The sequence below is a fragment of the Arvicanthis niloticus genome (genome assembly GCF_011762505.2).
Source record: "Arvicanthis niloticus isolate mArvNil1 chromosome Y unlocalized genomic scaffold, mArvNil1.pat.X SUPER_Y_unloc_2, whole genome shotgun sequence".
NCBI lineage: Eukaryota > Metazoa > Chordata > Mammalia > Rodentia > Muridae > Arvicanthis > Arvicanthis niloticus.
The window spans coordinates 1,437,193-1,455,495 of NW_023044979.1; the positions used below are offsets into that span (position 1 = coordinate 1,437,193).

General features: G+C 40.9%; 1 pseudogene; it reads right to left on the reverse strand.

The window, feature by feature from the left end:
- The window catches only part of LOC143433992 (uncharacterized), a 137,814-nt pseudogene that overhangs the window by 48,822 nt on the left and 70,689 nt on the right, over positions 1-18,303 (reverse strand).

An 18,303-nucleotide genomic window follows, 5' to 3' on the forward strand; every position in this document is an offset into this window, starting at 1 on the left:
ACATAAAATGGACCCTTGGAAAAAACCTAAGATGCTGACTGGAACTAATATTTTGTGTGAGTTATGGATTACATGCAGATCCATTGAGAAAGCTTGGGAATGAGGGAATCTGTCATGCATATCACCCTCTGTGACTTTGATATATCTATTTCTTTAACATGCCTGGATCTATCATATTGTGTATATAAAGACTATAAAAATTCCCAGCACCGGTGTCATCAAATGCACACACATACACACACACATACACACACACCACTCAGAGAGACACATAAACAAACACACCCACACAGACAAACACCCTGACACATGCACAGACACACACACAAATGAACACAACACTCAGACAGACACACACACACATAAACACACACACCCACACAAACACACAAGCACACACACACTGACACACAGACACTGCTCAACATGCACACATGCAAACAAGGAATGAACACAGATACACACACAACTCAAAAACACAAAGACACACAGAAATAAAAGTTCCTATATCATGAGGAACTTCACTGTATTCTGCATTTATGTAATTTCCACTGAAACTGGCATGGGAGGTTCTCTCATTTTTGTAAGTTGACGTTTACAGAGAAGCACCAATTTGGTTCACATCAGGAAAAGTAGAGAAATTTTATGCTAAAAATCACAAAGTTTAGGATATTTGAAAACTACAATCATTATACAATATTCAATGTGAGCCTAGGCAGAAGAAGAAGAAGAAGAAGAAGAAGAAGAAGAAGAAGAAGAAGAAGAAGAAGAAGAAGAGGAGGAGGAGGAGGAGGAGGAGGAGGAGGAGGAGGAGGAGGAGGAGGAGGAGGAGGAGGAGGAGGAGGAGGAGGAGGAGGAGGAGGAAGAGGAAGAAGAGGAGGAGGAGGAGGAAGAAGAGGAAGAGGAAGAGGAGGAGGAGGAAGAAGAAGAAGAAGAAGAAGAAGAAGAAGAAGAAGAAGAAGAAGAAGAAGAAGAAGAAGAGGAGGAGGAGTAGGAGGAGAAGGAAGAGGAGGAAGAGGAGGAGGAAGAGGAGGAGAGAGAGGAAGAGGAGGAAGAGAACTACAGAGAAGCCTTCTGACAAGAGTTATCATTTGATGCCTGGAAAGGCCTATGTGCTGTTCTCACTCCATGCAATTAGTGATGAACTGTGATCCAGGATGATCTCAAACTCATTGTGTCCTGCCTGAAGATGTGCTTAAATGTTTTTCTTTCTGCTCCAGCTCCTGGGTGCTGGGGTTATAAGCATGGGCAGTAAGTCTAATCGTACAACATTTGTGAATCAGACCAGGTCTTTGCTCACATTAAACAAAAACTCTACAAATTATCATATATATATATATATATATATATATATATATATATATATATATATATATATTTCGAGACAGGGTTTCTCTGTGTAGCCCTAGCTGTCCTGGAACTAACTCTGTAGACCAGGCTGGCCTCAAACTCAGAAATCCGCCTGCCTCTGCCTCCCAAGTGCTGGGATTAAAGGTGTGTGCCACCACTGCCCAGCTTATCAATATGTTTTTAAATTAAATAAGAGTTCAAGAGAACAGAGTTCATGGAGGAGAAGTGCCCATGATAAAAACTACACAGGCAAGGTGGATAACAATGAACACTTTTTTACAGAACATAACAATTAAAATAACATTTATTTTAAAAGAAAAATTAATAATATGTGGTTGTTCAGCTTGCTGAATGCCTTTGTACCACATGCATACAATTCCCACAGAGGCCAGAAGCAGGCATCAGATTCTCCAGAATTTGAGTTAAAGAGGTTGTAGCTGTCATGTGCATCCTCTGAGACTGTAACAAATTTTCTTAATGGAGAACACATCTTTCCTGCCCACACTACACTTGACTTTTGTCCTTCCAACCAAGTGTTCTGGATCACTCCCAATCAAAGAGAAAACTCTGCAAACTTGTAGTGCCAGCTACATGAGGTAGGCATGCTAATTGTCTTACACTGCCACACATCCATGGAAGGATCCTGTCAGTTCAGGATCCAGCCACAGGATCACTGATCATCAGTTTGCAACAAATTTGTCAACTTGCATCTAGGATAGCAATGCATATTAGCACCATCAGATGACATATACATTTGAAAAGACCCTCTTGGTTGTGAAGGGGTGTGGGTAGTTGTGGCTGGAAATGCTGAGGGCAACTCCAAGCAGGAAGTTAGGCATAGTGGCTGCAGCTACAAGGCACCATTAAAGGCCTTGTCCTTCTTCCTCATGTCAAGGCCCCAATGACACGAGAAAGTCCTTGGGTTTTTACAGGCTCAATGTCATGGCAGATGGTGGTTGGATCTGGATGTGCAATCCCATAAAACCCAGGGCAGACCTGAGTTGAATAGGGAGGGAGAAGGGGGGAGGAGGTGAGGAAGAATGCTTAACTGGCTCCACCCTCTGGCCTTCAGGCATCTCATTAGTATGTAAATCTTTCTAGGGCCTGAGGCTTTTTCCTCAGATAACCATAGACCTCTCTGAGGGTGGGGCTGTGGAGAGCTGAAGCTAAATGAAAAGAACCAGAGCCCGGGAGCAGAGCTAAATGCCCACCGTCCAGTAAGGGTCCGGAGTTCCAGGCTTATGCTGGACTAAGCACCCAGCTGCTTCTCACAGCCCATCGCCCCACAAAGGTGGGTAAGAGAATGGTGAACATGCAGAAAACAATGTTGGAAGGAACATTACTACTAGCTGGAGAGAATAGAGCCTACCTCAGGGTTTACATGTATCTGGTGGAGAGTGAGGCTCTGCAAGGCTAAGAATGGAGAGGGTTAGTTAGCACTGGTCTTTAACTGCTGGAGATCTTACAGCACACTGAGGAAGTGTTTCCTCCATTGCTTTATTCTTGTGAAGATCCCTAGAAAGAATCTGATTTCTGAGACTGGCAGTGAATCACTGAGTCAATGTGTGGGACAAGAAACCTTATGGGTCACCAGACTGGTGCAGTAAAATCAAGGATTAAAAGAATCTCCTGTCACCTGATCTTCATGTGAGTAGGGGTGCCAGGTCTCAGCCTACAGAAGCTAAGACATCTGGTTTCCCATTCCTCACTTAATCTTGAATCTCTCTATCTGAGGTCCTCATAAAATTCTATTATTTGTGTTACATTTTCCCACTTTTGCTATTGACTTTCTTTTCCAATAGCTGTAACAGCCCAGCATCAAAGCATCACCTGAACAAAAGGTTAAGGGAAGGTGGCCACTTTGAATTTGTATCTGAGCTGAGATGGTTCTGGTGCCCAAACTGCTCTAAAAGTATTCAGTGCTTGCCTAGTATATTAGTCAGAGTTCTATAGAATACCAAACTAATTGAATAAATGTCTCTTTATTAAAGGGTATTATTTAGAAAGACTTAGGGCTGTGATGGCCTAGCTAATTCAACAATAACTAGCTATAAAGGCCAAGTGCAAGGATCCTGTAGTTGCTCAGTTCACAAGGCTTGATGTTTCAGCTTAAGTTTAGAACAAGCTGGAACTCCAAGTAAGGTGGCCCTAATGTCAGTGAAGGAACGGACTTGCTATCAAGGTGAGAGCAAGCAGCTAAAGAGCAAACACCTTCCATTGTAGCAATTATTTTAAAAAAGCAGCCACTGGTTAAGCCAACTGTCTAAACTGCAGAGTCTCTGTCCAGCTCAGCCACCATATTGCATGGCCAGCCAGAAACTGGCAGCCAGAAACACCAGCCCTGCCACCCACAGGACACCAGCGTGGGAGATGGCTCAGCCAATTTTCCACTCTGTCACTGCAAGGCTGGACATTGCCCAGACCATCCTGCCAACCACACGGGCTCAGTACAAATGAGGCTCTAATGCTTAAATTATCCAAAGGCTTATATATTTAGTAATGATCAATAACAAGATGCCCTTACAATCAGAGGTGTAACCCAGTACCCAACCTAGATGTAACTACTACCTTTGACTATTACAGACAAGTGAACATCAGCTTCCATGTCCCACTCCCTCATTGTTTGTCTCACCCTTAGCTCCTCCTCTTCCTTCTCCTCCTCCCTTTACTCCTCCTCTTCCTCTCCTTTCTCCTCCCACCTCAGCTTCTCCTACAACCTTCTCCTTCCATGTCATTATATAGGCTTGCAGTACAAGTCATGGATCAGATTAGAGCTGGGCTTTTCAGCTCAAACATCTAGATTAAAGCTGTGTCTTCCACTATCAAGATTCAGATTAAAGTCATTTTGGGGGTTTTAGTAAATTCCAGATGTAATAGAGTTAACAATCAAGACAGCAATCTCAACTCTACCCCATGCTAACTTCACACACAATCATAACTTCTTATGACATGCATAATTTCCAAATTAAAAAAAAAAACATGTCATAATAATGCCTAAATGTTACTATTCCAGCCAAAAGAAAAACCATTATATGTGTACCAGGCCATAATTATGCCTAAAATGATTGAGCTACACCTTGTACAAGCACAGATACACAAAAATGTACACAGATGACTTCCCACAGTATAGATTACCCTAACTACTTGGTTACTGAATGTTTGCTCAGCTGAACTTACTTTTTGATCAGCATTTACATGAGACATCAGTATCGTTACATCCTTTGACCATTGTGAGAGATCTATCCACATACTTCTTCCTTTTATGTCTTTCTCAACAATATTCTAATTCTTCCGTTTCCAAGTCTCTGACAGTTAAGCTATCCTACTGTTTATAGCTGATGATTCAGTGAATAATCACACATTTTCAAACAAATGCATGAGCATGACTACTGCATGAAGCTCTGAACTGTGGTGATTTTCCTTTACTGGTGTCTTTCAGGATTGTCCAAGAAACATGATTTCATGCTGCAATTGTTCACTTCTTGAAGGGGCCTGCATAACAGGAAGAACCCTTAGTAAAGCAGGACCTAGTTATTTCTTCTTTAGTCACTCAATGATAAGGCCTGTACCAGGAAGTCCTAGGTGCATGTACAATACCAGGGGTATTGTACAGGAATAGAAACTAGGCGTCTAGGCTAGTCAGGTACCTAGCATTAGTTTCCAAGTTGTTCCCTTTCCAGCAAAACCCAAGCCTACCTTCACTCTCTAGGCTAATCCCAAACAAGACTAGAGTTTTCAAGTTACACCCTCAACAATACCAGGGTCTCCAGGTTATTTCCTGAACAAACCTGCACCTTGGTTACAAGTCCATGCCTAATCACCATTAATGCAGAGGGGAGGTGAAGTTAAGTTTATGACGTGACTCCCAGCACCAGCCAATTATGTTAAAGGCCATAGCAGCTTTTCAATTAGATGCCTGCACACATCCTCCCAATCGCAACAGACATTTAAAATGGCAGCATTCAATCAGAATTTTCTTAATCCCCTGCCATGTTCTTGACTAGCCTAAGCCTGTGTCCAAAAATGGCTGTGGCTGTACTCCCCACTTCTCAGCTCCAGCAGTCTGCTCAGGCAGAGACACCAGCCCTGCCACCCAGGAGATGCCACCATGGGAGATGGCTCTGTCAATCCCAATGCTGTCTCTACAATGCTTGGCTGAACTCAGACCACCCTGACATCCATGTTGGCTCGATCAAATGAGACTCCAATGCTTAGGTTATCCAAAGGCTATATATGTTTGGTAATGCTCAATAAGAAGATGCCTATACAATCAGAGGTGTAACCCAATACCCAATCTAGATATACCAACTACCTTTGGCTGCTAGAGACTCACACACTTCTGCTTCTATGTTCCCCTTCTCTTGTGTCTCTCTCCCCTAGCTCCTCCTCTTCCTCTCCTTACTCCTCCCACCTTAGCTCCTCCTACAACTCCCCACTTGCTGCTTACAATAAATCCTTTCCCCATAGACATTTGGTTCACTACCATCACCAAAACAGTCTTGGCTGATGCTGGTGCATTGGGGATGGGGGCAAGCTAGCTTAAATAGAATAAAGACCCTGCTGGGAGTTGTATCAGATAAGACCCCATGTGTGTCTTTTTGGGGATCACTAACATTTCCCTGGCACTACATGTTCAATTTCTATTAAGATGGAATAGCAGGCCAAGATATTTCTTTTCAAGGAAAATAGTTGGATAGAGTTGATGGTAGAGCCTTGCTCCAATATTCAAAATCTATGATTCACAATAAACACCCACCAAAGGCTCCAAACAACATTCTTTGCAGCACTGAGCATCAGAGAGAAGATTGGGTGCTCAAAGCAATTTTCAGTTACATACAGAGGCAAGCCTCAGCTACAGGCAACATTCCTATGAACAGAAATAAATAATAAGCAGGAGAGTTAAAAGTGGAAAAATTCTTTTTTAAAAAGTTTTATTTAAAGCTGGGCGTTGGTGGCGCATGCCTTTAATCCCAGCACTTGGGAGACAGAGGCAGGCAGATTTCTGAGTTCAAGGCCACCCTGGTCTACAGAGTGAGTCCCAGGACAGCCGGGGCTACACAGAGAAACCCTGCCTTGAAAACAAAAAAACAAACAAACAAAAAAAAGTTTTATTTATTTCATGTATAAGTACACTGTTGCTATCTTATGACACAGCAGAAGAAGACATTGGATCCCATTACAGATGGTTGTGAGCCACCATGTGGTTGCTGGGAATTGAACTCGGGACCTCTGGAAGAGCAGTCAATGCTCTTAACCACTGAGATATGTCTCCAGCACAGAAAGGAATTTTTAATGACTTGGGATTGAAGGGCAAAGAGAACTGACAAGAGACTATAGCAGTGTTGCATTTCAGATCAATAATTGAATTTTAAAACATATATATGTAGAATAAATTTGGTAGCATTCCTTCTGTTTCTATTATGTGGAATAGTCGAAGGTGTATTGGTCTTAGCTCTTCTTGAAGGTCTCCCATAGAATTCTGCACCAAAAGCTGGGCAGTGGTGGCATATGCCTTTAATCCTGGCATTTGGGAAGCAGGCGGATTTCTGAGTTCAAGGCCAGCCTGGTCTACAAAGTGACTTCCATGACAGCCAGGGCTACACAGAAACTTTGTCTTGAAAAATCCAAAATAATATTCTGAACTAAAACTACCTACCCCTTGCCTTTTCTTCAATAGGATGTTTATAATGCCCGTTTAGATTTCCTAACGGGTTATATTACAGTTTAGATAATTTATCTGATCTTGACTTAATTTGGGTTTATGGTATCTGTCTAGATAATTATCCAATTCTCTTGCTACACATTTCATCGAGATTTTGCAGTTTATAGAAAGAACTGATTTTGTAAAACTTTCCTCAGTTTTTCTTGTTATGTCTCCCTTTCCACTTCTGATTTTGTTAATTTGGATACTGTCTCTGTGCCCTCTGGTTAGTCTGGCTAAGGGCTTTTCTATCTTGTTGATTTTGTCCAAGGACCAGCCCTTGGTTTTCTTGAGTCTCTGTACTGTTCTCTTTGTTTCTAATTGGTTCATTTCTGCCCCAACTTTGATTATTTCCTGCTGTCTCTTAGGTGTGTTTGTTTCTTTTTGTTCTAAAGCTTTCTGGTGTGCTGTTAAGTAGGATCTCTCTGGTATGTTTATGAGGGCACTTAGTTCTATGAATTTTTGTGTTACCACTGCTTTCACTGTGTCCCATTAGTTTGGGTGTGCTGTGTCTTCATTCTCACTGAATTCTAGAGTCTAGTCTTTTATTTCCTTATTTCTTCCCTGAGCAAGTTATCATTGTGTAGAAAGTTGTTCAGTATGTAGCTTTCTGATGTTTTTGTTACTATTCAAGTCCAGATTATTCTGTACTGATTTGATAGGATACATGAGAATATTTCAGTCTTCTTGTGTCTGATGAGGCTTCTTTTGTGACAGATTTTTTTTGGTTTTTTGAAGACAGGGTTTCTCTGTGTAGCCCTGGCTGTCCTGGAACTCAGCAATTCAACTGCATCTGCCTCCCAAGTGCTGGGATTACAGGAGTGTACCAGCACTGCCCGGTGATTTGTGACAGATTACATGGTCAATTTTGGAGAAGACACCATGAGGTATCTTCTATCTATGTATCTAATATATATATATATATATATTTGTAGGATGAAATCTTTCATATGGAAGAGTCAGAGGAAAAACTTAAGGAGGTAAAGAGGATGGCAACCCCATACAAAGAACAACAGTGTCAACTAACATGGACACATCAGGTCTTCCAGAGTCTAAGCCAAAAACCAAAGAGCTTACAGGGGATAATTCATGGCCCTAGGCATGTGTGCAGCAGAGGACTGCCTTGTCTGGACAAAATGGGAGAGGATGCACTTAACCCTGTAGAAACTTGATGCCATAGGGAAAAGGGAATATGGTGGAGGTGAGGTCCTGGTGGGTGGGTGTGTGGGTGGGAGAGAAACCTCACAGAGGCAGCAGGGAAGAAAATGGGGAGAAGATCTCAGGGAAGAGGGACCAGGAAAGGGCAACAACTTTGGAATGTAAAAAAAAAATTAAAATTTAATTTAAAAAGAAAAAAAGAAACATAATTGAAAAAATATACATCTACATTGAGTTTGAAAAGGAGCAGATTGTTTCCTGGAAGAAAATGTGGCATTAATTTGCTATTCTTTGACCTGGATGCTATGTGCAATGTTAGCTGCTATGGTCTGTAACATGACACACCAGCTACAGTCAATGGCCTGTGTCTTAATCATCTGACCTGACTTAACACTGAAAGTGTTAAGCATTGGCCATATCTCCAAAGTTGGAAATTCAATATTCCTTGGATTATGCTAAAGTTCCAAATTATATACCTATCAATCTAGTTTGTTTTCATGCACCTGACATAAATAAATACATGCTGGCAAATTTGAAAATTATTACCCTGTTAACATCAGATCTTTTTTTTTTTGAAATGTGACTCCAGGTTTAGTGATTGGAAGTGACATTATTAAAACCAGCATCTCAACAAAAATAACTTATTTAAAGGGTGCTTCACTTGCCTCCCTGTCCAATTTAAGGAGAAAAAACAACCATGGCATTAATCAAACATTGGGTTAAATGTAAGCTGAATACTTCACGGAATCTGTCATGGAGACTAAGGTGGGTCCCACCATAAATTTCATTGTTTGGACACAAACTATTGTATATCAAGTACATTGACATAAAATGAAACTTTTCACTCCCAGAAGTGATAGCCACATTCCATTCCACGATGTTGGTATTTGATTCTGTAACAAGGAGTAACATTTATCACCCTCTGGTGAATAAGTGTGAACCCATTTATATTGCCAAAGAAGGTCTTAAATATTCCAACATAGCTGAAGTACAAGAAAAAGGCTTTGAAACCAACTGTATGAAGATAATAGAGGTTCTTAAAGTGAAAATGACTAAATCACTTAAAGAAATACAGGAAAACAGAAAGAATTGGAGGAAATCAATAAATACCTCAAAGACAGCCAGAAAAACATAAACAAAAATGTAGAGAAAAACCAACCAATCTTATAAATAAATCCAAGAAAAACAAACCAAGAGTAAAAGAAAACAAAAGTGTTGAATACCTAAACGTAGAAAGAAAAACAACAACAAAAACACAAACTGAAGCAATAATGGAAGCAAAACCTTAAGACTGCAAAGAGGAACTACCGAGGAAAGATTCACAAACAGAATACAGAGATGGAAGACAAATCTCAAGCATTAAAGGTACAATGGAAGGGATGGATATATCACATGAAGAAAATGTTAAATCTAAACCTTCGTGACATAAAATATACAGAAAATCTAGGACATTGTGAAAGGATAAAACATAAGGATACTAGGACTAGAGGAGGAATATTAGATCAAATTCTCAGAAAATATTGATGACAAAATCTTAGAAGAAAAATTTCCTAACATAATGAGGGAGGAGCCTATCACAGTAAAAGAATCATCAAAACCCCAAATAAAATGGACCCTAAAATGAAGTCTCTTTCCTTTATAATAGTCAAAACATCCAGTACAAACAAAGACTACTAAAAGCTGCAAAGGTCAAAAGCCAAGAAAAGTATAAATGAAGATCTATTAAAATTGCAGATGGCCTCTCACTGGAGTCTGTAAATGTCAGAAGGGCTTGGACATACATGCTGCAGAAACTACAGATACCCAGATTATTATATGTAGGAAAAATTAATTGCTATTAATGGAAAAATAATATAGTCCATGAAAAATTCAAATTTAACCAATATCTATCTACACATACAAATTTACACAAAGTTATATACAAAGAATCCAACCCAAGGAAGTTAAAAATACACACGAAAACACAGGTAGTAAATAATCTTGTATCATCTGCAAAAGAAAGGAAAGCACACAAATACCACAACACCAGCACCACCACCAGCAGCAGCAACAACAACAACAAAATACAAGGAGTTAACAATCATCGTTCATTGACTCTCTCAGTATCAATGACCACAGTTCAACAATAAAAAGACAAAGGCTAACAGAATAGATGCTGATAAAAATCTATTCTTCAATTGCAGACAAGAAATATAGCTCAACATCAAGAATAAGCATTAATTCAAGGTAAAAGAATGTAAAAGTATATTCCAAGCAGATTGACAAAAGGAACAATATGGTGTAGTCATTTTAAAATGTAGCAAAATAGATATTAAACAATTAATCAAAAGAATCAGATAAAGACACTACAAATTCCTTAAGGAAAAAAATAATCACCAAAAATGCCATTTCAAGTTTTAGCGTCTATGTCTTAAACACATGGTCGTCAACCTTCATAAAAGAAAGTGCTTTAAACTTAAAATCACATAACACTCATTCACTTATATTCCAAGATTTCAACACCCCATTCTCACCAGTGGACAAGTTCTCCAGACCCCTGTCCAAAAATAAAAAAGAAAAATTCCAGCTAACTGACAACATGAACATGAGTCCAGCTGATACTTTGAGAACATTCTACTGAAATATAGGAGAATATGCCTTCTGCTCAGCACCTCATGAAACTTTCTTGTAAACTGAACACATATTCAGACACACTGCCAACCTCAATACATACAAGAAAACTGAAATAACAACACAAGTCCTATCAGACCACCATGGATTACAGCTGGATATCAACAAAACCAGAAAGAACACAAAGCTTACAAACTCATGGAAGCTGAACACCTTACTGTGAATGAAAAATAGCTTAAGACAAACATAGAGGAAGACATTAGAGACTTTCTAGAATTCAATACAAATGAATATGAAACATGCACAATTTTACAGAATACAAAAAACATTTGACAATGAAAACTCATTCAATTGGAGACCAACATGGACAAGCTTGAATCTATGACATTATTAAGAATACACTGTGATGCTCCCACACAGGAGTTGTCCATTGAGAGGCTCCACCCAGCAGCTGACTGAAACAGAAGCAGAGATTTACAGTAAAACATTGCATGCACCTTGGCAACTCTGATGGAAGAGTTGGGGGAAGGATTGAGTGCCCCGAACAGGATAGAAATTCCACAGGAAGACCAGCAGACTCAATTAACCTTGACCCTTGCGGCCATTAAGAAACTTAGACACAAACAATGACACTCACAGGTGTACAAAGGACCGATGGCCTGTAAGTAGCAGATGTGCAGCTCAGTCTTCATGATGGTCCTACAACACCTGTAGCAAGATCAGTCCTTAAAGCTGCTGTCTATCATTGGAAGCTGTTCCCATAACTGGGCTGCCACATTTGGCCTCAGTGAATAGGATGCACTTAACCCAATAGAGACCTGATGAACCATCATGGATACCCAGGGTCCCACACCCTCTCAAAGGACCAACAGGAGATACAGTAGGAACTCTGTAAAGGCAGGTGACTTAAAGTAAGGACTCCACTAATTCAGAGCCATTTTATTTATAACAACTTGAAAGTGGAAATAATCCAGTTGCTGTTCAACCAAAATATGGATATAGAAAATGTATTTTCAAAAGGAAAACCTATTTAGCTATTAAATACAAGGGCATCATGAATTTTGCAGGCAAATGGATACAGCTCGAAACTATCATCTCGATTGAGGTAACCCAGATCTAAAAGAACATGCATGTATGTACTCACTTACAAGTGAATAATAATCATAAAATACAGGAAACCCACACTACACTCCATAGACACAAAGAAACTAAACAACAAGGAAGGCCGAATTGAGCATGGTTGAATCTCACTCAGAAGGGAGAGTAAAGCTATCATAGGAGGCAGATGGAAGAGAGAGAACTGCATGGGAGAACAGATAAGAAGGGAAATCGGGGAGAACCAGCAACAGGTGTGGTGAGAGACAAGAGAGGGCTAGAGGGGAAAATGAATCAAAATCTGCAGCTGGCTGCGGGTTGGAGGGGGTACATTTAGGATGTGTCAGAGACCATAAATAAGTACCAAGGAGTCTAAGGTTGATCTTAGCTGAGATGTATAGCAGTTAGATATGGATGCTGAAGAGGCCACATCCTGCATCAGGCAGGACCCTTAATGGAGAGTTAAAGACCCCAACCAATCCAAAAATCTTTCTACCCAAAATTTGTCCTGTCCACAAGAATATAATCTACAACATAGATTCTGTACAGCAGCAAAATAAAGTTGCTGTTGTTGTTCTAACTTGCTACTCTGCTGCTGTGATTGAATGCTCTGAGCAAAAGCATCTCAGGTAATAAGTGGCTGTTGTACATGGTTCTGTCAGATCACAGTCCATCATTTTGGGAGCTTAGATTAGAAACTGTAAAACAAAAAGCATGAACAATTAACTCAGCCATTCTGGATATCTGATGGGTCTGAAAACTTATAGACTCATAGCCAATCCTGGCTATTTACCTTGAGAGAAAAGTTTTGAGTGGATGGTTTTCAGCTGACATTCATTCTAAAGCCAAGGAAAAATCCAGGTTCAGAACTAAGAGTTTTAGTTAGGATAGATTACAGAGGTTCTGGTTAGTCAACAAAATGATGGACTGGATATTAGGACTATCTTGTACCTCACTGGTACAAAGTGGCATAATTGTGCTCTAATTGTATTTTGAGAGAAAAGTTTTATTTTAACAGGAAGGGTAATATGTAGGAGGAGCTAATGTGGGAAGGAGTACTGAGAGGAAGAGATGGAGTAAGGAGTGAAGATGAAGGAAAGGAGAAGCTAGGTGATGAGAGAGAGAAAGAGGGGGGAGACAGGGAGGCAGATGTTCACATGTCTCCACCATTCAAAGATAGTTTTTTATATCTAGGTTGGGTATTGGGTTACGCTTCTGATTGAGCATTACCAAACTTATAAATCCTTTGATCAACATTTTTAAAAAGTGTATAAAAGCAAAAAGGAAAAAAGAGCATGGGATAGGGGTTTTCTTGGGGGGAGTGTGGGTGGAGAAAGGGGATGGCATCTGAAATGTAAATAAAATATATAATAAAAAAGCATGGACAAACACTGTCTCCTGGCTTGCTCTCTTGCTTGGTCACTGTCTCATGCTCATCCTGCTCTCTCATCCAGCCCAGGACCACTTGCTTAGGGATACTGCCACCCTCAGTGGAAGAGCCTTCCTAATAAATCATCAACACTATCTCTCACAGACATAGCACCCAGCCATTCTGATGAGGACATGCCCTCGACTGAGGTTCCTTCAGATGACTGTAGCTCTGAAATGCTGAAAACTGAAAACTACTATGACACAGACACAATAATAAATGAGGAAGTTGTTACAACACAAAACCAAATATTTAACCATGTCAATTACAGGAGCCCCTGCCACCACAAGAGGGAGTTGGAGCTGTGGCTGAGCAAGGACAAAATATGGAGGGCACCTGGATCTGAGCAGGGAAGGATACACTGGAATGGGGAGCTCAGAGATTGTGCGGCCCTGGGATGAGTCATCTTTAACCCTGGGTTCTCAGGCCAGTGCTACCAAAGATGTGGCTAAAACAGCTGGAAGGTTTTAGCCAGAAAAGCAGATTGTTCCACAGACCTGGAAATGGCCACGAACAAAGGACAGGATCTCTGACCCAAGGAAGATAAGCTAAATTTGAGACAATCAATGAAGAACAACCTCCCATCTTATGACAGCTCCAAGTTCAAAACTACAGAGTCACATATGAACTGGGCAGACGGTAGTTCAGGAGGTGAAAAATGAGGTCTTTGTCTTTCTACCCTGTAAAATAAGGTAGGCAGAGCCTGATTTTACCCTGGATGCTTTCTCAAAGAGTTCTCTGTCATGGACTAGTCAATGGGTCTAGGAACTAAATCAACTAGGGTGGAATCTGTCTCATTTCCTCAGAGAGAGAATGACAAACTTCCACACACAAAATAGACAGCCAAATGGGGGTGGTAAAGGCTACCCAGCAGATTCCTCCACTCAGACAGAGGAGAAAATGAAGACAGGATGACAGCTGTGAGCCCTGTAGCAGGGCTCCAAGTCTGCTCTAACTTTCCCAGAAATTAAGACCAGAGAAACACCATCTACTATACCAGGCTCTGGAACATCTTTGAAGCACTTTGGAGCTGCGACTTTCCAGCATTTCCACTGTAGCAGGGTTCCACGTTCAATTTAGTCATCTCCCTTCACAATACTCAAGAAAAACCTGAAAACCAAGGCACACACACAAATCTGGCAGACAAGCCAATAACATAGAAACAATTGTTCACCTTAACAAACGGACTTTTAATCCTTTAGTTGGGAGTCCTGAGTGTCTTGGGGTTCCAGTCAATGCACTAAGATGTTATATCCAAGTCAGAGAGATCCCAACAACCAACAAGGAGCCTATTGCAATTCAAACATATGGAGGTCTTTATTATGAGGTCTGTAATAAGGATTCTCACCAGTCAGCCTCACGTGAGATCGAAACTGAGTGACCAAGTCTAGGGGTGCTGGGTATTTATTGCAGTTAAGCAAGATTGGGACATTAACATGCAGGCCAGTAACTTAATATTTTAAAAGCTGCATGACTGGCATAATCTGCAGGAACCAATCAAGGGGGTAAAATCATCTGACAACCATGATGGGTAGACTAACTTTGTCTCTGTAAGGTGTATTAGTTATCAATATGAAGCTTAACCCTGCAGTTGTACCTTGACTGGCTGTTGACAAGGGGGGTTTGTCATAGGATGTTTGCTCAAGTGGACTTTGTGCACTCTCAGAAACAGAATTGATTTGGCTTTACAAACTCATCTTTGTGCCTGAGGTCCTGATTATTGAAAGATGCACCTGTTCAAGCACAAGCCATGCACAGCAGTTGAAAAGGTAGTTTGTCCAAAGACCTACATCCCTATCTGTTACTGCACTGTCTGAAACTGTTTTCCTGAGCAGGTACCCCACAGCTCTGGAATCTCAAAATATTAGAGTTTCAAAGGTAACTTCAATATTATAGCTTCTTGTTCCAGTATTTGGGATCCACACATGATCATCTGTGATCCTCGAAAGAGATTGGGTCACTTCTCCAGATCTTCCGTCTATAACACTCTAGGTTCTGCTTGACTCCACTTTACTGCTGCTGCTGTTCTCTCTGCTCATCCCATGGGACTGACATCTTCAATATGCTGGGTTCTTCCGCTGCGACTAGGATTCACTGCATTTCTGTCATGCACTCCCTTCACAGGGCCAAGCCTTAGCTGTTCTGCATGACAGGTTCATTTATGCCTCTGAAACCAATACCACCTGGGTGATGCTCACATATGATCAACTCCAGGTGCACAACAAGGGACAACCTTGGCTATCTTTGGAACACAGCTTCTTTGTCCTCTCAGAAAACACTCACCAGAAGATTTCAACTCAGTGATGCTGGTTTCTTCTTCATCCCCACTAATTTTTTAACTACAGCCAACCAGCATCAATTGTCTCAATCATTTCTTCTATTCTTTCCTCTAAAAGCAGAGTCACATGGACCACAAAGAAAGCAGAACTAAAACTACAGGTCAGCTGGGTCGTTCCAGGAACTGGCTGACCACAAAGTAGATGGTTGAGCAAGATTGCATTCTTGAGAAAAATATGTACAGGAAGTTTCCCACATGACCGACTGAATAATGGGCTGCGACTGTCCACTATTTTTATGATGTTCTTCCATGGTTTCCCATTCACCCCTCTGGTTTGTGGTTTTTTCCTTTGAATACCCTTCTTTCCCTGGCTGCGATATCAACACCCCTCATTATGAGTCTTGACCTCAGCCTGGCTGATTCCTGAAATAAAGCCTCTTTGGGTTTGCCGGTCTCTGTCTCCCAAGACAAGAGTGAGGGTCTCCCCTTCTGGAGGTCTTTCAATAATAATGCCCAACACGATACAGTTCTCCTTTATACAAGTCTGGGGGCATGACCATAGGTCCGCCAGCCAGTAACTGGAGGCAGCTAGAGTCATGCACCTGCCTCAGATTCACAGGTGCCTCCACATGCTCATGGGAAGCCCAGACCCTCTGCTTCCACCCGCCTGACACTGTACCTGGAAGCTCCGGTCATCTACCCGTTCTTTGGCAGCGGCGACTGGATCCCGTCGCGTGGTTTGTGATGTCAAAAGGAGCCCGCTGATGCCCCCAGGACCACAGTGCTCCTCCTGGATCACCACAACAGTGGCAGCAGAGGTCTCCAGGCTGGTGGTGAAGGCAATTGGCTCTGAGGGGTCTCCAAACACCTGGCCTGTGCGCCGGCCCCAAGTCTTCATGGGAAATGTAGTCTCCGGCCTGATGCCATCTTCCTTTTTTCTCACGACATTATGGGATATGTAGTTTGAAGGCTGGCCGCCATCTTGGATTGAGTTTGCGAGGCATAAGCAGTTAGTTCTCTGACAATCATCTTGGCACTAGTTCTCATGGGAAATGTAGTCTCAGGCTGGCCGCCATCTCTGTGTAGCCCTGGCTGTCCTGAAACTCACTCTGTAGACCAGGCAGGACTTGAACTTAGAAATCTCCCTGCCTCTGCCTCCCAAGTGCTGAGATTAAAGGCATGCACCATCAATTATTAATCATTATTGGCTGTTGATTAGAATTGATTACTGATTATTGGTTAGCATTGACTGCTGAAATGTAGGTTACCCTAAAACTAATTATAAGCCCAGGCTGACTGCAAGCTCACTGACCTCAAGCTCTCCTGCCTCTTCTTCCCAAGCATTGGAGAATTGGAACTCACGCACCACCACACCTGGCACCAAAGAGTAATTGTTGTTGTTATTATCATTATTATTATTATTGTTTTTTTGAGACAGGGTTTCTCTGCATAGCCTTGGCTGTCCTGAAACTCACTCTGTAAACCAGGCTGGCCTCGAACTCAAAAATCGGCCTGCCTCTGCCTCCCAAGTGCTGGGATTAAAGGTGTGTGCTACCACCACCAGGCCAAATAAGTACTTACTAATACCAGTTTTAAAACACAAATAAACAAAGAATTCAACTTTGTTTAGTAAAAAAAAAAAAAGTAGGGCAAGTACAAAAAACAAAAAACACCACCCTATTCAAAGTCCTTTATATATGTAGTTTGTCAAAAGAATCTATAGTACAGATTAAAGGTGGATCTGAATATCTCAAAAGAACAAGATTAATAAAGGGTTTCTCACTTCAAAAGTTATAATTAAGAAATATGCCCCACAGCAAGCAGGGTTTGAGTTAGGGTTAGGGGATTAGACAGTCATGGATAGGATTAGGATAAGTGTTCTTAGAATTAGGTTTAGGAGGTTAGGAAATTCAGAGGTGAGGATAGGGTTAGGCTCAGGGTTAAGGTTAACGTGGCCACCATTATTCTTGCTGGTCCCACTGTGTCAATATTGTCCCTATTACTCAAAGAAGAAATATCAGGCCTACAAGGTATTCATTTTATATCTTAATGGTATGTTTTATTCTTATTCTGATAGCTTCTCTCTTACTTAGAGAAAGGCTTCTCAAAAGAACCTAAAAGTCTTTCCAGCTATTTGCCCCCAAAACTAGCATGCTAGCAAAAGAATCAAAGATTTTGATATTCATAGAAGGCTACAGATGATCAAAGGACAAGTTGCCAAGAGCCAGGCAGACTACTGCCAGCAAAGAACATTTATGCTTCTCTATGCTGGGTCTCACTGTCAGCTATTTCTGCAGTTAATTTTCCTCTGAGATAAAATGACCTTCAGTACTCTTCTGCTCTAGTCATATCTGGTTTACTTTCTGCCCAAACTAAAAATATGCTTATTAAAAATTTCTATGTGAAGTTTTCACTTGACAATGAAAATTCTATAACAGAAATCCCAGCAAGAAATAGACACAAATTCATGGCTTATTAAAAATTGACTTTTTATTAATTACATGTAGAAAATACACATGAGGCATGGTTTGTTATTCACATCATGTACTTAATAGAAAATTAATTACAAGTAAATTAAATTTGTTAACTTTACACTAGTTCATTTTGTTCCTGATGAAAATAAACTTAAAAATTGATATGAAAGGACAAAAAATATATTTACTCAATATATCCACACAGGTA